Below are 21227 nucleotides of genomic sequence, written 5' to 3'. Positions count from 1 at the left end.
AAGCTCCACCATAGTAATTTGGGATTTTGCTAGCTGGGTCACTGTAGCCATAGACCCCCCCCCCCAGACTACTCCCGTCTTTTACTGCAAATACTTAGCACCAGGGCTTCCTTATCATGGTAAGGTTTCATGGTGTTGACATGGTACAGTCTGTGCCCTTGCTCTCCCTAGAAGTTCTACTTTACAGTTATCACTGACCTTCCTTACCACTTTGAAGGGTCCCTCCCAAGCTGCCTGCAGCTTGCTGTGTCCAACAGGATTGAGAACCATAACCTGCTGCCCCACAGCATACACTCTATCTCCAGCATTCCTGTCATACCAGACCTTTTTCTACTGTTGGGCTTCTGCCAGGTTCTACTAGCCCAAGCCCATGAGTTCCCTGAGCCTTGTCCTGAAGTTTAGGACATATGCCACAACAGACTCCTTGTGGGATTTACACTGACCAACTCCAGAAGTCCCCTCACCCTATGCCCATACAGCAATTCAAAAGGTAAGAAACCTGTAGATTCTTGGGGCACCTCTCTGTAAGCAAACAAATGGGGCAAATATTTGTCACACTCCATCTCAAACTGATCTGCAAATGCCCCTAGGTCTTTAGTGCAGAGTTTAACCTCTCCACAAGATCATTAGTCTGGGGTGGCAGGGGTGGTCTTTAGCTGCTTCACTCCACAGCACTCACATAGACAAGCAAGCAGGTCTTAAGTGAAATTGGCACCTCTGTCAGTCAGTATTTCTTTTTGAGAAACCTACCCTGCTGAAAACATCTAACAAAGCATTTGCCACCTTTTCTGCCTCAAAGGAGGGCATGGCCAGCACCTCAGGGTATCTGGTAGAATAATCTACTACCACTAGGTTACACTTCTTCCCTGGGGAACTTGGGGTACTCAGAGGCCCGACCATATTCACAGCTACCATCTGAAATGGCTCCTCAATCACAGGCAAAGACACCAAAGAAGCTTTGACCTTGTCTCCTGCCTTGCCTACCTTTTGGAACTGCTCACAGGTCCTGCAGTACCCTGTTACATTCCTGGAAATCCCAGGTGAATAAAAGTTTTGCATAATATGTCCCTTTGTATGGTTTATACCCATCTGACCTGCAAAGGGAATGTCATGGGCTATGGCTGGTAGGCTCTGGACACTACCAATGCTGTTCTCTATCACCCTCTAGCCCTCCCTCAGGGTTCCACTCTGTACAGTAACCCTTTGTCCCATTATGCAGATTCCCCTTTTCCCTGTGAAATCAGGCACCCCCCTGGCTACCCCCCTCAAACCTTGTAATATCGGGTCGGAGAGCTGAGCCCATCTCAACTCTCTCTTTATAACCCTTCCCAGATCCCTTTCCACAGGAAGTCTGGTATCCTCTGACAGCAGTGCTTCACTGTCAGTCTGGGTACTACTACTCACCTCTGCTCTTGCAGTCACTCTGTCCAAGGGAACATCAGTACCCACAAGCAGATGTGGCTCACCTTCAGTCTCACTGCTACTAGCTCCCTCTGTGAAGTAGCTATCTCACCAGTCCTGGCTTCAACTGTGCGGTCTCTGTTTGGGTCCCCCCAGGCTACCAGACCCACGTGCTTGTCTCTAAGCCTGACTGTGTGTAACTGCATGCACACAAGGTACTGCATTATTAAAATCATTCCCTATCAGGACATCTGCAGGGATATCCTCAAATACGGACGTGCGAGGAATGCTGTTTTGTTTTGTTCCTCCCACCTCGCTGTTGGCGTTTAGCTCCACTTTCGGCAGGAGATGACTCCTTCCCTGAGGTTACGAAACTGGTCTCTTCACCAGCGTTTCTCCAGGATTATACCTATACATTGGAGGATTTAACAGTTCTTTTTGGAACCTTACTTTTCTGTCTGCTGGAGTTTTCGAATTGATGGCTTAAGAGCGTACATATACTTTTGGGATTACATCTCTTTTTTATGGCCTACGCGTAGGACAACACCATCACACAGGTACTGATATTTATGGTTGCAAACGCCCATTTTTTCACATTTTTCCTTATTTACTTTATATTCGGGGGATACAATACATGCTACAAACTTTTTTTGACATTTGGTCAAGTGGATTATTATGAACGCACTATTATGAACGCATATGGAGACTCTTTTGCAACTTCGTGGGTTCATTTCAATGGACTATTGAAACTTTTGGATACACTTGTTTAAAATGGATAGTGTTTCAAAGGAGATTGGAAGGTGATGCTTATGCGTTTATTTGGACTACTACCACATTTACTTAGTCATTCCTTTTTGGACATTTTTTTGGGACTTAAACATATTATAATTGGTTTATGTGTTATTACTACCAAATTTAGGTGTGTGTTTGCTGACCAAGACGTGTATGCAATACAACTACAGTGCTAAACATCTTTATTAAGAGTTGGAACCAATTAGGATTTCTTAACTTGGGGCATACCAACCTATTATGGACACTATTTATATGTGATCGGAAGCTGATACTGAATCATTTACTGGACTATTATTATATTAACCTATCTATTCTTTTTGAACAATTTTTGGTACAGTATAGTTAATTTATGTGTTATCACGATTATATAACAGTGAGTGTTTGTTGATCTAGACACATATGCATGCTTGATTATAATAGTGTCAAATGTTTTTTTATGATTGAAAGCCATTGTATTCTTTTCATCATCATTAACATCAAGTCAGTCTTGAATAAGAAACGTGGGGTTTCAACGATATAAACATATACAGGCTTTATATGACATTCCTTATTTAATACATAGATTTGAACCATACTTGTCGATTATAGGAGGTTGATAAGCGTTTTATGTGTGGAATTTGAGTATTTTGTTTAATAACATCAGTGCCTATTCTGTGAAATATTGACTGACATTTTATACATGTTGCTCTATTTCAGTTAACTATTTTCTATCTATCTGATTATATATTAGTTTTATTAGTTGAAATTGTAATGTACCCAGAGGTTGTCTAAACATAGAATTTTCAAACTTGAACATAGGGGACATTATGATGTTATATACCACTTGTCTGCAGTACAGCGCTTAAGTGGATAGGGCCTATTCAAATTTATTTTTTTGAGTAGGTACATAATATTTACACATTACTTACAATGAACCAGATTTTGGCTGCTTTATTAGTGTAAAACACTGTAAGATTAGTGCAGGTGTGGTTAGTTATCTTCAGACATACTGCCAGTTTGGCCTTTGTTCATACCATCATGTGTTAGGTTTTTGATTTCTAATTCTGCATTGTACCCATGTATGCCCATTAATATTAAACATCTATTTTAATTTTGAGTATAGGGGACATTAGGTTTCCAAATATTACTTATTAGTAGGCCTGCTTCTATTTAACTGAGCCTATTTATACTCATGCTTTGGAGTGGGCCCTTACACAAATATATTACTTTGGACTACATAACTGTGGTTAGCTATGATTCCCAGATACTGAGGATAATGAATGACTAGAGTAATATTTGAGCACCACCTATATATTAACGGATGAACGTACATGTGATTTATGTCTGAAGATATTTTTATACACAGTGTACCCCTACGTAATATTTGGCTCCTCTAATATTTATTGGTTTAGATTACCATTATATTTTTTTTGAGTTGGTCCTGTGCATTATTTATAATCAGGTAGTTACCCTGCGCTGCTGGGTGATTTTCTCTGGCCCTGCTTTTGGTCTTCCATTCTGTTATATTTGGCATTCTATAGATTGTTCCTTGGACAACTTATACAGTAAATATGGATTTGGACAAAATCTTGGATGGGTTGTGTGCTGATAGGGAAGATTTAGGCATTTTTGGATTAGATCATATCCCAAGCAACAACCAAAGCCAACTTACTTCCAACATCCCAGATAGTGGTGAATTGGCCTTTCGTAACTTGGAAAAAGGACTTAAAGGGCTCAGGGCCAACATTTGGCACCTCAGGCTTTTCAAAGCCTATCTTCATAAAAATATGGCACCCAGAGGCCTTCGAATCAAACTTCGCCCTCTAGTCGGCAGATCTGAACAGAGGCTGACTGATGAATGGGATGAGGCACTCAGAAATGGCTCTATGGTCTTTGTCAAAATTTTAGCTTCTTATTACGAAAGGACCATTGATCTATGTGTATCAGAAGTTAAAGAATTGAGTATGGAGTGTAAAAAATTCCAGTCTAGTACAAATTACCAGGAGTTGTTGGATAGGTTGTCCAAGGAACTTACCACATATGACAAAATTATTAGAGATAGAAAAGTCAAGAAATTTAACAGAGATGTCATGGATTATGACAAGGGACATCCTTTTCAAACACAGAGAACTGTGAGATTTCAGATTACTACCCCAGGTATGACCAAAAGCAGGACCAGAAAAAGACCCAGGTCCATATTAAAACACAGAGACCAATTCCACACTAGTACATCAGGGGAGGAGTCATCTTACACCGATAGTGAGGGTGGAACAATAGCCAATTCAACTCTCAAGAAGAAAACTAACACTCATTACCCTTTAGGGGTGGTAGGCAACCCAGAGGGGGGAGGAAACATGCCAATAGAGATAGGAACAGACTCAATGACAGGACTGATACAATCTCTACTGAAATAATGAAAACACATTTTGACAATGTTCTGAATCTATCTGATTGTGTACTTACGCATGACCAACACCAAGTATTGAATAAAGGATTGAGTTTTGTCCCAAGCTTTTTCTCTGATCAATACCAAGTTTCATTAGATGTGATAGACTACTGTCGTAGACTTAACCTTAAGATATTCTTTTCAGAACAGGACACCTCTACCACTCAAAGATCTTCTGATTTCGTTTTCCACAAATCCACTTTTCAACGACCCATGAACAAGAATGTGGCCATCTTTCAACAGGCTATACTCAAAGATCTACACTTTCCTCACTTGGAAGGTCAAATTAGCCCAGATAACATCACCCCTGCTGAGAGGGAGGCACTGTCAGAACTGAGATCTAATCATAACATTGTAATACTTCAAGCTGATAAGGGAGGAGCTGTGGTAATTCTAAACATGGATTATTATGTCCAGGAGGGTCTTAGACAATTGTCCGACTCTCAATGTTATATGCATATGGGTATTGATCCCACTAATAAATTCAAACAGGAGACTGATTCATTTTTAGAGGCAGCCTTAGAGGAGGGTATTATTACCAAGAAAACTGTTCAACATCTTCAGGTTAGGATCCATCTAAACAAATCTTATATTTACTTCCTAAGACACACAAATTGATTACACACCCCCCAGGTAGGCCCATTGTATCTGGCCATGGTTCACTTACTGAACCATTATCTGTATTCCTAACACAATACCTCAAACCTCTCCTCTCACAGGTTAGGGCAAGAATTCAGGATACCACCCAATTTTTGAAAATCATTGAAGATACACAGCTTGAGCCAGAATGGTTGATGTGTACGTTGGACGCAAAATCTTTGTATACTAGTACACCTCAATGGGCTGGGCTTCAAGCTTTAGAATATTGGTTGAACAAGGCCGAATTATATCCACCAGGTTTTAACACATTGCTGATTTGTATGTCCGAACATGTCCTTAATAAAAATGCATTCTACTTTCAAGGGGACTGTTACTGGCAACTGCGAGGTACGGCCATGGGGGCCTCTTTTGCCCCAATTTATGCAGATCTTTTTATGGCCTATCTTGAGGAGTGCCTTATATACAATCCCCTACATAACATTTATTTAGTAGAAATGGACATTTGGCGAAGATATTTAGATGATTGCTGGATGGTGTGGCGTGCTGATGTTACTTACCTTATGGAATTTGTGGAATATCTAAACAACAATATTTGGGGAATTGAGTTTTCCATTACATCGCACATGGATCAAATAGACTTCTTGGATGTCACAGTGTATCGGAACAGGGACCATACACTTAATACCAAGATCCATCGTAAATATCCACAGTTTAACTCATTGCTGCATGCCTCTAGCATGCATCCACGCCACACCATCCGCAACATCCCCAAATCTCAATATCTGAGGATTCGTAGGATCAATTCCTCAGATGTTGACTATATAAATGCCAAAGCAGATTTAAAGAATAGATTTTTGGATAGGGGATACTCTATATTTGACATCGAATCCGCCAGAGTTTGGACTGATCTAAAAGAAAGGCAAACATTGTTAGAATACAAGGACCATAGCAACCATCCCAAGGAGGATAATATTAGGTTCATCACTACCCTGGGTAAGAATCATCAAATTGTTAGGAGAGTTATTAACAACAATTGGAATATTTTACTAGCCAATGATTATCTTCGGGGGATCCTGGGAAATCAATGCTCATTTTCATATAGGAGAGGCAAAACATTGGGAACACTATTTTCCCATTACAAACAGAAGGAAAGTGGAGGGGCCAAGTACAAACAGCTCACCATAACAGGGGACGAATTATTGGGAACTTTCCCTTGTGGACATGGTACCTCATGTATACAAGTCAATAAGCTTAAACAATTCACTAGTTCTAACACTAGTAAGGTGTATGATGTTAGAATCTTTGGCAATTATTCAACCAGTTGGGTAATATATTTGGCGACCTGTCAATGTAGCTCATTTTATGTGGGCAAAACCTCACGTTCTTTAAGAATAAGGATTGGGGAACATCGCAGCGATATTCACAACAAAAATTGTCTAATGCTCTATATCAACACACTGTCAAACATCAAACTGCCAAATTTATGTTCACTATCATAGATAAAATCACTGGAAACAGACATAACCAACAGGGATGGCAAAGCATACTCAGTCATAAAGAAAAATACTGGATCATACATCTTGGAGCATTATTTCCACCAGGACTTAATGACCATTTATGACCTATCAATACATTCATATTACATCCCCTTTCTACCTATTTCGGACAAGTAGATTTGTACGGTCACATTGTTCATCTTTGTACACTTTTATAGAGCATTTTGTTAAGTGCATCATTATAATCTCTTTTTTTCTTGTGATATCAGAATTGTATTCTTTAAGAATCATTTTCTCCTATGCTGATATTGTACACCTTCATAAGCAGTTACTTTTATTTGTATCACTAAGTGGTCATTTTTATGTTTATATATGTTATCAACATTTACAGTGTATACCTATGTGGCCATCTATATATATATATATATATATATATATATATATATATATATATATATATATATATATATACATACATACACATATATATTTGTTATTCACAGCTTGACAGAATAATTGTGTTTTATACATATGTAGGGTATATAGCTCCATGCTTATTGGTTAGGGGTTATATAAATTCAGGACTGGGGTGCTGGTGAAATGTCTTGTTACTACTCACTGAAGAAGGCGACAGCCGAAACTAGTCTGAGTTGAGTGAATTATATTTTGTTTGGGGCATTACATGTCCGTCTCTATTTTTACCTCGAAATAAAAGGTGGATCTATATATGCTGGCCTTTTGGTGTTTTTTCAAGTTTGGTTGGCCGTGCATGCCGTACATGCGAGGAATGCTGTTTTGTTTTATATCCTCAAATACACCTACTTGCTTGCTTCCTTTTCCACCCTCCCAGTCAAGGTGAACCCTAGGGAAAGGTATTTGGAATGGGGACCCTCCTAAAGCTCTGACTGGATCAGACTGCTCAAGCAAGTAGTGCTCCTCTTTAGCCACTACAGGCTTCACAATGTTTAGGTTAGAGGCTGTCTCTCTCTTAGCAGTGGCCTACTTCCCATCTACTACGATAGAATATAACCTCTTGTGGTAGTTTGGTACCCTTGTTGTTTGTAGACAACTTACAACTGGCATTCTGTCATTCCCACTTACTGGCTCCCCTACCTTTTCTTCCCCGCCTTGCCTCTATGGACATCTATATGCTTTGTGGCCCCACTGGTAACATTTAATCCTTGATCTTGACCATGTACCTGAACTAGTGGCTTTTCCTGTTACTGGCGGACTCTGTTGTGGCTGTTTAGGCTGCCTACCGTGGGTTCCCTTAGACTCATATGCAGCACTGGGTATCCCTTTCCTGTACAGTGGTGCCTTGCTTGCTAGGTATAGGTATCCCTTTTTCCCCAACTCATCTGCGGTGTTACATTCTCTGCCAACCAGATTCCGATGTCCTCAGACAAAGTGTGGTCTGCCAGCCCTTCAAAAGTGGTGACCTGACACCCACTCACTCACCTATGAAAATAAGTGCTTAGTTCAGCAATATATTCACACACACTTATATCTGCCTTGCGTCTATGCTCACAAAACTTTTTTCTATAAGCTTCAGGTGTTAACTTAAAACACACTAATAAACCAGTCCTCCGAGGCAAAGATGAACTGTCTATTTTATGACAGGTGTACATCCCCAAGGCCAGTCTGGTTGTCCTCCTGGTTATTGGTCTATGATGCAGCTGTGGTTAAGGCTGCAATCAATTCTGCTTTAGTCAGGTTGGCATGCACCAGTACTTTGGCTTGGCACATCTCAGCCAACAGGCCCCTTGTCAGCTTGCCATACTCCTCTGCTGACATCCTTGCCTGCTCTCCCTGACTAAGTTAACAAAAAATAAATAAAACTACTGTGATATGAAACTCTGAATGTCTACTGTGTGGCTGCTTGAGAGTGCAAACAGCTTCTTTAGTGGCCACTGTTTACAGGCTACAGGAGTTCAATATCCACACCACTGAACCCAGTATGTGGATATCCCACCACTGCTAACCAATAAGGTGACGTCACACCACTGGACCAGTAATCAAGGAGCTTCAGTCCTCACCAATGGCACCAGTGGGGGACATACACTGAGAGGATGACAAGGTACACACACACACAGCATTTCCAGATGCAGGTCTCTGCATCAATGCAGTTTCCCTTAAGAGCACACAGAGATCATAGTCAGTCCGGGGCTGGTTTCACCCTCTTCTTCAGATCCCCAATAAGACTCCCCACTGGCAGAGCTAGAGAGTTGAGATCTCAGCCGAGTGACCAAGACAAGACCTCCAGCATCTTCTCTGTCCGACCAGTGCTTCATGTCCCTGCCCAAGTAGCTGACTCACTCTGAGGTTAGATTTATACACACACCTGGGAAAGGCTGACACAGGTTTACTAACTATGCCCCCTTCTGCCCAGACTACAAGGTAGTTATCACTGCCACCAGTCAACTCCTTATCAGTTACTTTAAGACCATTAACAAAGGGTATCCAATCTTACTGTGTACTATTAAAATGAATACAAATGGTAGTTTGACCAAGAGCAAGGTTATTAAGAGTGGTCCACACAGTGACACCAAATAAATATGCAAGTACTCTCAATACTTAAACATCTCTAAACAGATCAGACATGATGAAAGGTTTAAATACATTTAATAATAAACAACAAAAGAAAAGAGAATACTCAGTATATATTCACAGTGACATCAGAGTTCAAAATCACAGAAAATATTTAAAAGAACACTGTAAGACAGTCTCAAATAAATAAAGAAAAATATCAAAACTAAGCTTTGCTACATTCCTGACGAAATCTAAGAATTATACTATTCCCTAGAAACTTACTTTTAGAGCAAGGCAGATATTGTGGTGAATGGGCCTTCTAGTTGTTGTCAGGTGAAAGACAGAATACAGAATTCAGTGACTCACTCTGAGACCTCTCAAATTAATCTGAAACATTAGTGCTGGGATAGCTGGCAGAATATCATTTCTTGGCTTTGATGCTATCTCAGGTGAAACCCCCACTGCTGGAAGCTAGCAGTATTTAGCATCTACCTGTGAAAATACATAGACCTCAGATCTTTGGTAGATGCTGGAAGTCATAAAACAATTACCTTCCTTCATGTTTTCAAAACTAGTCATTAGTTCACTCTAAAGACAATACAGAAAACTTCTTAGCACAGTCTCTGTGTTTAGCTGCACTGAAACCTGAAAAATACCATCTTTTTATGGCCTAGCCATAAAGTAATTTAATTTCAGCTATTTTTCTGAAGTTAACCTCCTGTATTCCAGTTTCCACTGTTAAAATATATACATTTAAACAGTTACAATAGTGCATGTACGTTTCTGTTCTTTGCCAGTAGGGCACACTGTGGTTGCATTTTAAGCACAAACACTTTATAAAATATCTTTTTAACACGCGTCTGTACAGACCAGTTTGATATACACATGGCATGCAGTTCTAATACAGTTGTAGCACAAGCATTTTCTATAAATCATGCTGATATTCACAAGTGACATATAAATATTTACAAAATTACAGACAGCTGTGCTGGCAGTATCTCCCTTTGTCACAAAAACTAATGGGACTAAAAACGTTTTCAAAGCTTGCATCCTACTAGCCATATTCCTAAACCATTGCTTTTAGTTTCTCCATTTTTCCTATCTTTATTCTCATCACATATCTTTAGCTGACACAACAGAAGCCTTTTGCGAGAACTATTTTGGAGACAATTATTTACCATTTCTCCCGAAATCTTTCATGATGAGACATTATGTCTCGTAAAGTAGAGGGCAGTGCTCCATGTAGACCACAACCACGTGGTGGGGAGAAGTACAATATTTTTTCTGGACATCCTCCATAAGGAATACAAGCATGCAGGCGGGCTATAATGGGTCACAGTATAAGGCTGTCCGAAACAGTTTTGCCAAGGTTGTCACCATTGCTACTGGCATCCTATGCATGAGGGAATAGTGCTGTCATCATTACAGTGACGAGACGTCATATGCCTGACCTCCTCCGCCAATAGGAGAAGTTAAGGTGCAGTCACCATCTCCATACTGTAAGCATAATTTCTCTTAGGTCCCCAAATAACCTGTCACTACATGCCACTATCAAATTTTTCATTATACCCTTTTTGTGTCTCTTGCCCCTGATGAGACTGAAAGGGATAGCCAAGATGTACAACAGCAGAATGCAGCCCCTAAGAGTGTCAGGTTGAGTACACATGCTGTCACAAGAAAGCCTGGCTTTTAACAGTAACAAGCATTTAAAAATAATGCATGCAGTAATAGGCATTAAAAATACTGTAGAAGTATCATACATTGGGGACACGTCATTACCAGCACTGACCAAGCATATCAGTATGGCTTTGCAATGTTAAAAATGTTTCTTAATGCCTCCTCAAGTAAAGGTGGACAAATGGATCTTCATATTAAATGTCTTTCTCCTCACACTGATAAGGATATCAGTGAGGTTAATCTCTACCCAATGTACTGTTGTGATCATGAAAAATATTCATGTATTTTTTATGATCAGTAGTATCACTGCAGTAACCACATGGTCCACACATGTAAAATCATTATTGCTGTGCAGGACATTTCACAACATAAAATAGGACTGGCTGTCTTTTTGTCTATCGCCTGTGATTGAAATATGTCAGTCTGAGCAGCATGTTTACTATGTTTACTATCTATATTGTAAAGTACAATGAGACATTAAAATGCATCTTTAACCACATGCAGATGCTGGTCAGACTAAACAGACTCAGGCATTCTACATGTAATATTGCATGTCACATTGGCTGTTTTAGGCCTACTCTGTTTTATATATTTGCATGTATGTATATAAAAAGTCTTCTGACATCCGAGATTATTGAATGCTTTCCAAAGTGTATTCTGTTTAACCGCATCATTTTCAACAATAATTAGAAAGTAGTTTTCTTTACGTTCATCTTTCTCTTCCCTGCCCTCTCTGTCATTATTGTTTTTGTACACACATTTTGATAGTTTATTTATTTTTTTTGTTTCTCTCCAACTGTTTTAATACTATATGCAAGAGCACAGCAACACTCAATGGACCAACTGGCAAGGCCTGCCAGACCCCAACAAGTGGAAGAAGCACTGCTACGACAAACATCAGCTGAAGCAGCCCACACATTATTTTTTTTACTGAATGACAGTTTTTGGTTTATACTTATTTGTAAACATCTGAAACATCTTATAAGCTCCTGCCCAACGTGCAAATTTTTTCTTTTTAATAACACTGCTTCTTTTGTTCAGGTGGCAGCTTCATCCCCTCCTCCCCAGTACTGTCAGATAGATAACATTTGCTTTTGTTAAATTCTTCTCACTCATCACTGTTACTTACAATTCTCTGTATTTCTGAGACTCACAGTCCAAAAGGAACTATGTAAAATACAGGGGTGTGGCAGGTCACATGCCCTTTTTCCCTTTAACAACCTTTCACTGTTTTTCATTCTTTTTCCTTTTTTTATATACACACCTTATGTCCTATTTACACACACACACACACACACACACACACACACACACACACACACACACACACACACACACACACACACGTATGAGCGTGGTTCCTCAGACTATCTCCAAGTCAGTGACCAGAACAGTACTCAGAAAGAAGACTGGTCAGCTAAGAGGGGTACACCTTGAATTGATAAAAAAACCTCCCCCCATACCTATGTAAGACAGCCAAGGCTAGAGTAGAGGGGACAGACAACTTAAGAAAGAAGTGAGTAAGAGAAGAGGGGATGAAGAGTGGGATAGAATACTGCAATAGTGATCAGTAAGATATTGACTGTTATGGTCAGTTCTTACAAAACTGTACTGTCCTGAATGAAATCACTGTTGAAGTATTCCTGACATATGGGCAATTCCCAGAGCTGAAGATTGAAGGAAGGGTGCTTGTCTATTAAAAGAACTGTCCAGCAGTCTGGACAGGACTGACCTAGCAAAGGCTGTCTTGGAGCTGGAGAAAGCATCAGTTTTATAGTGTTTGATAAAAGTGTGTACAGAGGAGCAAGTAGATGCTTCCAAGACAGACCTGGAAGTTGGCTTCCTTGTGAAAAGCTCCTGAGAAAGCGACTGCCCTAGTGGAGTATGCTTTAGGACAGGAAGGCAAGGTCTTACCATGATGCGAGTAGCACAAAGTAATAACCTTTGAAATCCAGGCTGTAATTGTTTGGAGACTGTCTCAACTTATGGGTAATAAAAGATACAAACAGCTGGTCAGTCTTTCTTAAGGATTTTGTTTTGTTCAGGTAAAATCTGAGTTGTCTGTCAATGTCCAGAGAATGTGAAATCCATCCCCCCATTTTGGAGATTGGGGAAAAAGGGAAATAAGGTTGGAAGGTGAATGGCCTGATTGAGAGACAGCTCGTTCACTGTTTCAGGCATGAAGGATGGGTTAGAACTAAGAGTCAATCCATCTTTGTGAAAAAGGAGAAAAAGGGGAAAGGCCAGAAACCCTCCTGGCCAATGTGAAGGCCAAGAGGAGGATGGCTTTCTAAGTACAGAATTTCACAGAAACTGAGACGGTGGTTCAAAGGAAGGCAGAGAAAGCTTTTCTAGCACAAAATGAAGATCCTAAGGAGAAGAGATGGGTTTCCTTAGGGGGTTAAGATGCAGAACTTCCCCAAGGAAAAGCCTGACCTCCAGCCTTGCCATATGTGAAGGGCTAAGAGGGAGGAAGTCATTGACAGCAAACAAGCAAACAAATGAGCTTTTACAGACGAGTAGGCCAAGCCTGATCAAAAAAGCTTGCAGAGATTTTGCAGCATCATAGGAACCTGTACTAAGGAGTGGGTCCTGACTACATTTGCAGCACCAAAAGGAAAACCTTTTCTACTTAGCAATGTAAGATTTTCCAAGCCCGATGTAGGACTGTACCACCTCTTCAGAGAACAGACATCTTTGAGATATTAAAATCCTATTATCCACAGGGTTAGGTTGAGGGATGATAGATTTGGGTGCAGCAGCAGTCCTTTTTACTCAGCAATCAGGTCCAGGTGCAGATGAAAACTCCTGTCATTTCATTTTGTGAGGTGAAATAGCAGGGGGGACCAATGTTGCTTCGACCAAAATGGAGTCAGTATGAGAAGTCTGGGTGCCCCCTTTTGTGCTTTCAGAAGAATTCCTGAAAGGAGAGGCACAGGTAGAGGAATGAAGGCAGAGGAATTTCCCTGTTAACTGGGAAGAGAAGGCATCTGGCCTCCAGTCTGTGAGACAAAGTTCCCTGGTACAGAACTGGGGGAACTGATGGTTGCTTGGCAAAGCAAAACAAGTCTATTTGAGGAGTGCCACACTGAAGAATGAGGTTGTAGAAGAACTCTCTGTTCAATGTCCATTCATGGAGGTCGTCCATGGACTGACTTAAGCAGTCTGCTAGTACACTGTCCTGAGAGGGATATATGTGGTTGCTGGCATGGTGTTCATATACATTGCCACATTTCAAGCCTCCTGTGTTAACCTGTGGTAAGACCTGCTGTTTCCCTGTTATGTACCACATGACTGTGGTGTTGTCTGGTACATTTAAATGGTCCTGGTTTCCAAAGGTGGATGAAAATCTGAACAGCCTGCGGAACAGCCCTTCTCTCTTTCAATATGATGTGCTCTTTCAGGATGTGCAGCTTCCCCTGCACTTGGTGTAATCCTGACCAGGCCCCCCCAGGTCTTGTCCGACGAGTCCATGCAAGCTTGTTGACGAGTAGGAGGGGGTGTGGAAGGTAATCCTGGGTTGATGATAGCCTGTCCCTTCCATCACATAAATGCCTTCTTCACATGACACAAGGAAGGAGAGGAAGGAGAGGAATTGAGGTGTCCAAGAGGTGACAATGCTGTGAACACATCGGCATCAAATACCACTGAATTTTGCTCATGAGGAGTCTGACCAGGGGGGTGGGAGGGTGGCATAGGGATGGTGGCTGCCATGAATCTCAAAAGTCCTTGGCATCTCCCTTGCAGAGCAATGGGTTGCACAGGAGAGGTCCTGGAAGTAACTGGACAGGCTGAGAACCTTCATCTGAGGATGAAAGGCGTGCATTTTCTGTGTGTTTAACCTGCAGCCCAGAAGCTCCAAGCCAGCAACCTGAAAACTACTGACAGAAGAACCTGGTCAGCTAGGAGAGGTGTGGCTTGAACAGGTAAGAAAACTCCCCTGAAAGCAGTGTACAGGTGACAGGTTACAACAAAAAGAAAGAGAAATATTGGAGCAGAGGAAGACCATGAGGGGAAGGAATACAGCAACAGTGATCAGTAGGACAGTTATTGTTATGGTAAGTTCTTACACAATTGTACTAAATCCTGACTGAAATCACTGTTGCAGTATTCTTAACATATGGGTGATTCCCAGAGCTGGAGGAGGTAGAAAAGAGGCAAGATGAGCTGTCCAGGAGACCAGACAGGACACACCTAGCAAGGATAGCTCTGGATCTGGAAAAGGCATCGGTCTTGTAATGCTTGGTGAAGGTACACAGAGAAGACAAAGTGGCCGCTTCCAGGATGGATCTGGCACCTACACCCCTTGCTGCAGGTCCGAGAAGAGGCTACTGCCCAACTGGAATATGCTCTTGGGCAGTAAGGTAATAACTTCACATATATGACAGAAAGAGAGAGACTTCAACATCCATGATGCAGTGATTTTCTTAGAGACAGGCTGGCCCAAAGTGGAATCCATGAATTAAACAAACAGTTGGTCAGTATTTCTGACAGTTTTTGTTTTGTCCAAGTAGAATCTCAGCTGCCTGTGAACGTCTTGGGAGTGGAGAAATATTTCCCCCTTTTTCTGGGGATTAGGAAAGAAAAGATAGGCAGGTGGACAGCCTGACTGAGAAATCTCATTCACTACCCTTGGGCACAAATGATGGATTTGCCTTGAGAGTGACCCTGTCCTTGTAAAAAGAGAAAGGGCAGAATAGCCATAAGCAACTGAAGTTTGGACATTCTACAGGCAGAGATAAGAGTCAGCAGAAGGACAGTCCTCCAGGTGCAGCATTTTAAAGTGGCAGAAGCTGCTGGCTCAAAAGGGGGCAAAGCGAGTTTTTGCAGAACAAAGTCGAAATCACAAGGAGGAGAAAAAGGTTTCCTATGTGGTTTATGAAGCAAGACTTTTCTAAAGAAAAGTTTGACCTATGTCCTGGACATGAGAGGGAAGATCAAGAGACAAACAGGAAGTGATAGGAGACAGATGGGTTTTAATGGAAGAATAGGCCATTCCAGAACACAATAATTCACAGAGATAATTAAGGATAGAGGGGCCATCTGATAAGAATGGGTCCTAGCTGTGCCTGAAGCACTAGATAAAAAATAAATTCTGCTTAGATGTATATGATTTTTCTGGTGGTTGGTTTTCTAGCTTTCTTTAAAACCTCAACTACCTCCTCAGAGAAGAGTTTTTTTTTTTTTTTGGGGATTAGAACCCTATCACCCACAGAATGAGACAGAAAGGTTAGATTTGGATGAGGAAACAGACCTTGCTATTGAGTGACCAGATCTGGTTGCAATGGTATTTTCCAATAGTTTCTCTTGGACAGATGGAGTAGAAGGTGAAACCAATGCTGTCTTGATGAGAAAGGGGCCAGCAGTAGGAGTTTTGGAGCTTCCTTTTCAACTTTTAGAAGGACTTAAGAAGTAGTGGGGGGGGGGGGCATACAGAAACTTTCCCAATCACTGGAAAGAGAAGGCATCATCTGTCCTCCATGCTGAGGGAGAAGGAGCTGGAGTGCTGAACAGGGGAAGCTGGTGTTTTTGGGCAAAGCAAAAAGGTCTATTTGTGGTGTTTCCCACTGATGCCCGATTGTTCTGAAGATCAGTTTACTCAGGGGCCCATTCCTGAAGATTCGCTAAATACCTGCTTAAGTAGTCCACCAGTACATTCTCCTGGGAGGGAATGTATGCCACTATCAGAGTCATGCACATTTTTGAAGCTAGGTGCCATGCCTCCTGTGCTAGCCTGCACAGTGGATAAGACTTTGTATTCCCTGTTTGTTCGGATACCACATAACTGTGGTATTTTTGGTGTATACCATTAATGTGCCTAGTTTCCACAGATGGGCAGAATATGAGCAGAGCTTGCAGAAGGGTTCTCATTTCTCTTGGGTTGATGTGTTCTTTTGGGGGGGGGGCATTTCCACTGCATTTGGTGGGATCCTGTCCACACCCCCCCATGCTTTGTCTGAGTCATCTCTGTGAATAACTTAATTGGGTTGAGCAGGACATGCTTCTCCTACCAGTATAGCCCCTTTTGAGGAAAGGTAGGAGAGGGATAAGGGTATCCAGAGAATGGGAATGTTGTGCCCACACCAATTTGCTATGAAGTGAGACATTGATTAGGGGTTTCTGAAAAAGGTGGACAGAGTGAGGTTTATGAAAAAGGTGGCCAGACTTGGAACTTTTTCCCTGAGGAAGAAAGGCAAGCATTCTGTGAGTGAGTGTCTAGTCTGCAACTCAGAAAAAACAAGCTCTGCATGGGCATGAAATACGATTTTTTGAAGTTGATTATGAACACAAAGCTGGAAATGAGATGTACTGTGTAGTGTACGTGCTTAATGAAGAAGTCTCTAGAGACAGCTTGGATCAGTAGGTCATCCAGGTAAGGGAAATTAAAATCCCTGTCTGCAGCAGAAAGCCACAGTGGAGCTAAACACTTTGTAAAAACTCTTGGTGCTGTAGAAAGACACAAAGGGCAAAGTAGTAAACTAAAAATGTGATGAAACCAGAGACAATTCTGAGGAATTTCCTGCAAGAGTCTCGAATGGGGATGTGAAGGTAGGCATCCTTTAAGTTTAGTGATACAAGAAAGATGTGAGGAAGAATAAAAGGCAGAATGGTAGGCAAGGAGAACATTTTGAAAGTGGGTACCTTTACAAAGAAGAACGAACAAATTCTTCTCCAAGTAGTTCACAGCAGATGTAAAACAAGTTTTAATGACAGAATAAAATACAGAAGCGCTTTCGCAGTAAGCTTCATCATATCTAAAATGCATTTCAAAGCTACAATCTTAAAACTGCAGAAACAGTCACAATCAACAAATCAAAACAAAGTGCATCCAGTATTATTAGCTGCCATAGTAACTACACAAATGCTCTGAGCACAATGGCACTAAATATACAAAACCAACTGATATTGCCAACATCCTAGCAGATAGGTTCAGTGCTAACTTTACCCCCTCTCACTCCCTAGAGGGCCCATCACTATACCGGAAGAATGCAAAGTTCCTATAATCACGGCTGCACAGGTAAAAAACACACTCTCCAAAGCCAAGAACACAGCATCCATGGGACCTGACAATATCCCAGGCTACGTTCTACACGAACTACAGAATGAACTGGCACCCTACCTAAGTACCATGTTCAATCATAGCCTCACCTCAGGCTTTGTACCCACTGAATGGCGCACCGCGACGGTTATCCCACTCCACAAAGGGGGAGCCATGACGGACCCCGGGAACTACCGCCCCATTAGCCTGACGAGCCCGGTCTGCAAGGCCATGGAACGTATCATTGTGGAACTCAAACAAAGACATATGTAATCTCCAAACTCTGGACCCTATCCAGTTTGGATTTGTAAAAGGCAGATCATGTCTCCTAAACCTGATTGACTTCTTTGAAAGCAGTCACCAAAGCCATAGATGAGGGTAAAATGGTTCACACAGCTTATCTAGACCTCGCCAAGGGATTCGACACCATCCCTCACTCTGGAATTATAGATAAGCTCATTAAACTAGGTATAAATCCCTATGTCACAAGATGGGTTGCCAAATGGCTCACGGACAGAACCCACACTGTGAAAGTAGCGGATTCCAAATCTGACATCAGACCAGTGACAAGTGGAGTACCACAGGGTTCAGTCCTGGGTCCTCTCCTGTTTGGTATCTACTTCTCTGAAGTGCAGGCCAACACAGAAGGTCTTTGGCTAACAAAGTTTGCAGATGACTGCAAACTAGGAGCCATAACTGAAACTCCTAACAATGTGGACAAACTACAAAAGGGCCTCACTGAGACAGATACCTGGTGTCAAAGCCATGGCCTGAAGCTCAATGCCAAAAAGTGTATTGTCATCCCCTTTGGTAAAAACTCTGTACCCATGAACTACCACATAGCTGGTAGTCTACTTAACGCCGAAAATGTGATGAGACCTTGGGACACAGGTGGACAGTAGTCGCTCCTCTGATAATCACATCGCCACAGTGGTCAGGAAATCCTTCTACATGGTTCATCTCATCACAAAAAGATTCTCATCCAGAAAAAAAGAGGTCATTGTTCCCCTCTACTCATCACTCATTAGAACCATTATAGAGTACAACGCCCCTTTTGGCATGTACCTCACAAGACATCTACAACAACTGGAAAGACCACAGAAATACCTCAAAGAGGATTACTGGCCTCAAACAGATGCCCTATGCAGACAGTCTCAAAAACTACAGCTTTACTCCATCGCATATCACCTACTCAGGGGCGATCTCTGCCTAACATACAAAGCTATGTCAAACCCAGAGCTGTTGGACATGCTCCACTTAAAGAAATCCCAATCCCTCTGAGCTACACGTTCTAGGGACCTAAACCTTGTCACCACAATAAACACAACATGCTGGAGGGATAGATTCCTGTCCCAGAGACTTCCCATACTCTGGAACAGACTACCTATCTATGTCAAACAGAGCTCCTCATTAGCACTCTTCAAGAAAAATCTTGATGATTGGATGGGAAATGGGAAATTCACTCCGGGGATCACTTCTGTGGCTCTGCTCGACAGGGGCACAGGAAAATAATTTTCTTGGGTGGCAAAAGCCAGGGTACATTTTTTGGCTAGGCTTGTATGGGCCATAGGGCTGATAGCCTAGTACCTACCTATGAACCTATATTTGTATATGTATATATATATATATATATATATATATATATATATATATATATATATATATATATATACATATATATATATATATATATATATATATATATATATATATATATATATATACATATATATATATATATACATATATATATATATATATATATATACTACTATTCACCGAAAGCACATTTCACCGCTCATTTTTTACAGAAAACACAATTCACAGAAACACTTTTCACCGAAAGTGATATATGGCCTTTTCCCCACTGTAGTGCGACCTTGGAGTTAAGTATATATAGTAAGGGGGGTTGTGGGGGACACCGCCCCCCACATATTTTGAATATTTTAAATTATATACAATATATTACTGTTCTCTGACAATAATATACACATAAAATATGTGGGGGGCTACACCCCCCCTTACTATATATACTAACTCCAGGGTTGCACTACAGTGGGGAAAAGGCCATATATCACTTTCGGTGAAATGTGTTTTCGGTGAATTGTGCTTTCAGTGAAAAGTGCAAACTAATTTGGTTTTCAGTGAAATGTGCTTATATATATATATATATATATATATATATATATATATATATATATATATAATGCACAGATACTAAATAAAATATATATAAAATAATGCAACAGGGAAATGTACATACAGCTTACTTCTTTTTCAAAGGTCTTGCTCTTAAAGTAGATTGTATTATATTTGGATGTGATGTCATCACATCCAAGTGGTGTCGAAAAGTATGGTCTCCCAGTATTTACCATATCAGCCCTAACAGTATCATGTATTCTATCAATCTCTTTGGCATCATAGCCCCTAGAAATAAAATCACTCTTCATTTTCAAGAGCCCTCTCTCAAAGTCCTCACTCCTATTGTGCAAACAGCTAGTATGCAAGCCTTGGCCCTTTAATGTGCTTTTAAAAATATGTTGTGGATACATACTCTTTCGATGTACATAGGACAGCCTATAACATTCTTCCTGTATAACTGAGTATAGAAAGTGCCATCTGCATTCATACGCAGTGTGATGTCTAAAAAAATTGATGGATGTATTAGAAAATACATGAGAAAATTTAAGGAATGTGGTGCTAGAGTTCAACATAGAAACATACTGTTGTAATTCAGTAGGGGAACCCTTCCAAAAAAGGAAGAGGTCATCGACAAAACAACGGTAAAATAATACATTACGCTAATGTAAATCAAATTTATACATGATGTCCTCTTCCCAAGCTACCATGACCAAATCGGCATAGCCATTGGCAAACAAGGTGCCCATGGCCACGCCAGAAGTCTGAAGGTAATAATGGTCATCAAATGTGAATACGTTGAACTCAAGAACAATCTCTAATAAATAAACATTGAAAATCTATGTGCGTTTCATCATATATACCACTCTTCAAGAGTACTCGCTTAACCATTTGTATTCCCTCCACATTTGGTATACATGTGAAAAGGGAATTCACATCTAAAGTGACCAAACAGCCTGGTAGAGGATTAATTTTTTCATCAACAAAATTATAAAATTCTTGTAAGAAGTGTTTACTGTCTATTAACACTGAAGTGCACATGGCAAAAACTGGTTTCAATTGTTTGTCAAGATAAATAAAGAGGGGCTCAGTTGCCCACCCTGCTCCAGCCACTATGGGTTGAAAAGGG

General features: G+C 40.9%; 1 protein-coding gene across 3 annotated transcripts in view; it reads right to left on the bottom strand.

Annotated features, from left to right (window-relative positions):
* GORASP2 (golgi reassembly stacking protein 2) overlaps positions 1 to 21227 on the bottom strand; it is a 1358808-nt gene that overhangs the window by 71632 nt on the left and 1265949 nt on the right. The gene's annotated exons all lie outside the window — the stretch shown is intronic.

This window comes from Protopterus annectens, chromosome 6.part1 (assembly GCF_019279795.1).
Source record: "Protopterus annectens isolate FY-2018-M chromosome 6.part1, PAN1.0, whole genome shotgun sequence".
Classification (NCBI taxonomy): Eukaryota; Metazoa; Chordata; order Ceratodontiformes; family Protopteridae; genus Protopterus; species Protopterus annectens.
The sequence above is the reverse complement of the archived record's forward strand: the minus strand, read 5'-3'. Positions and strand labels throughout refer to the sequence as shown.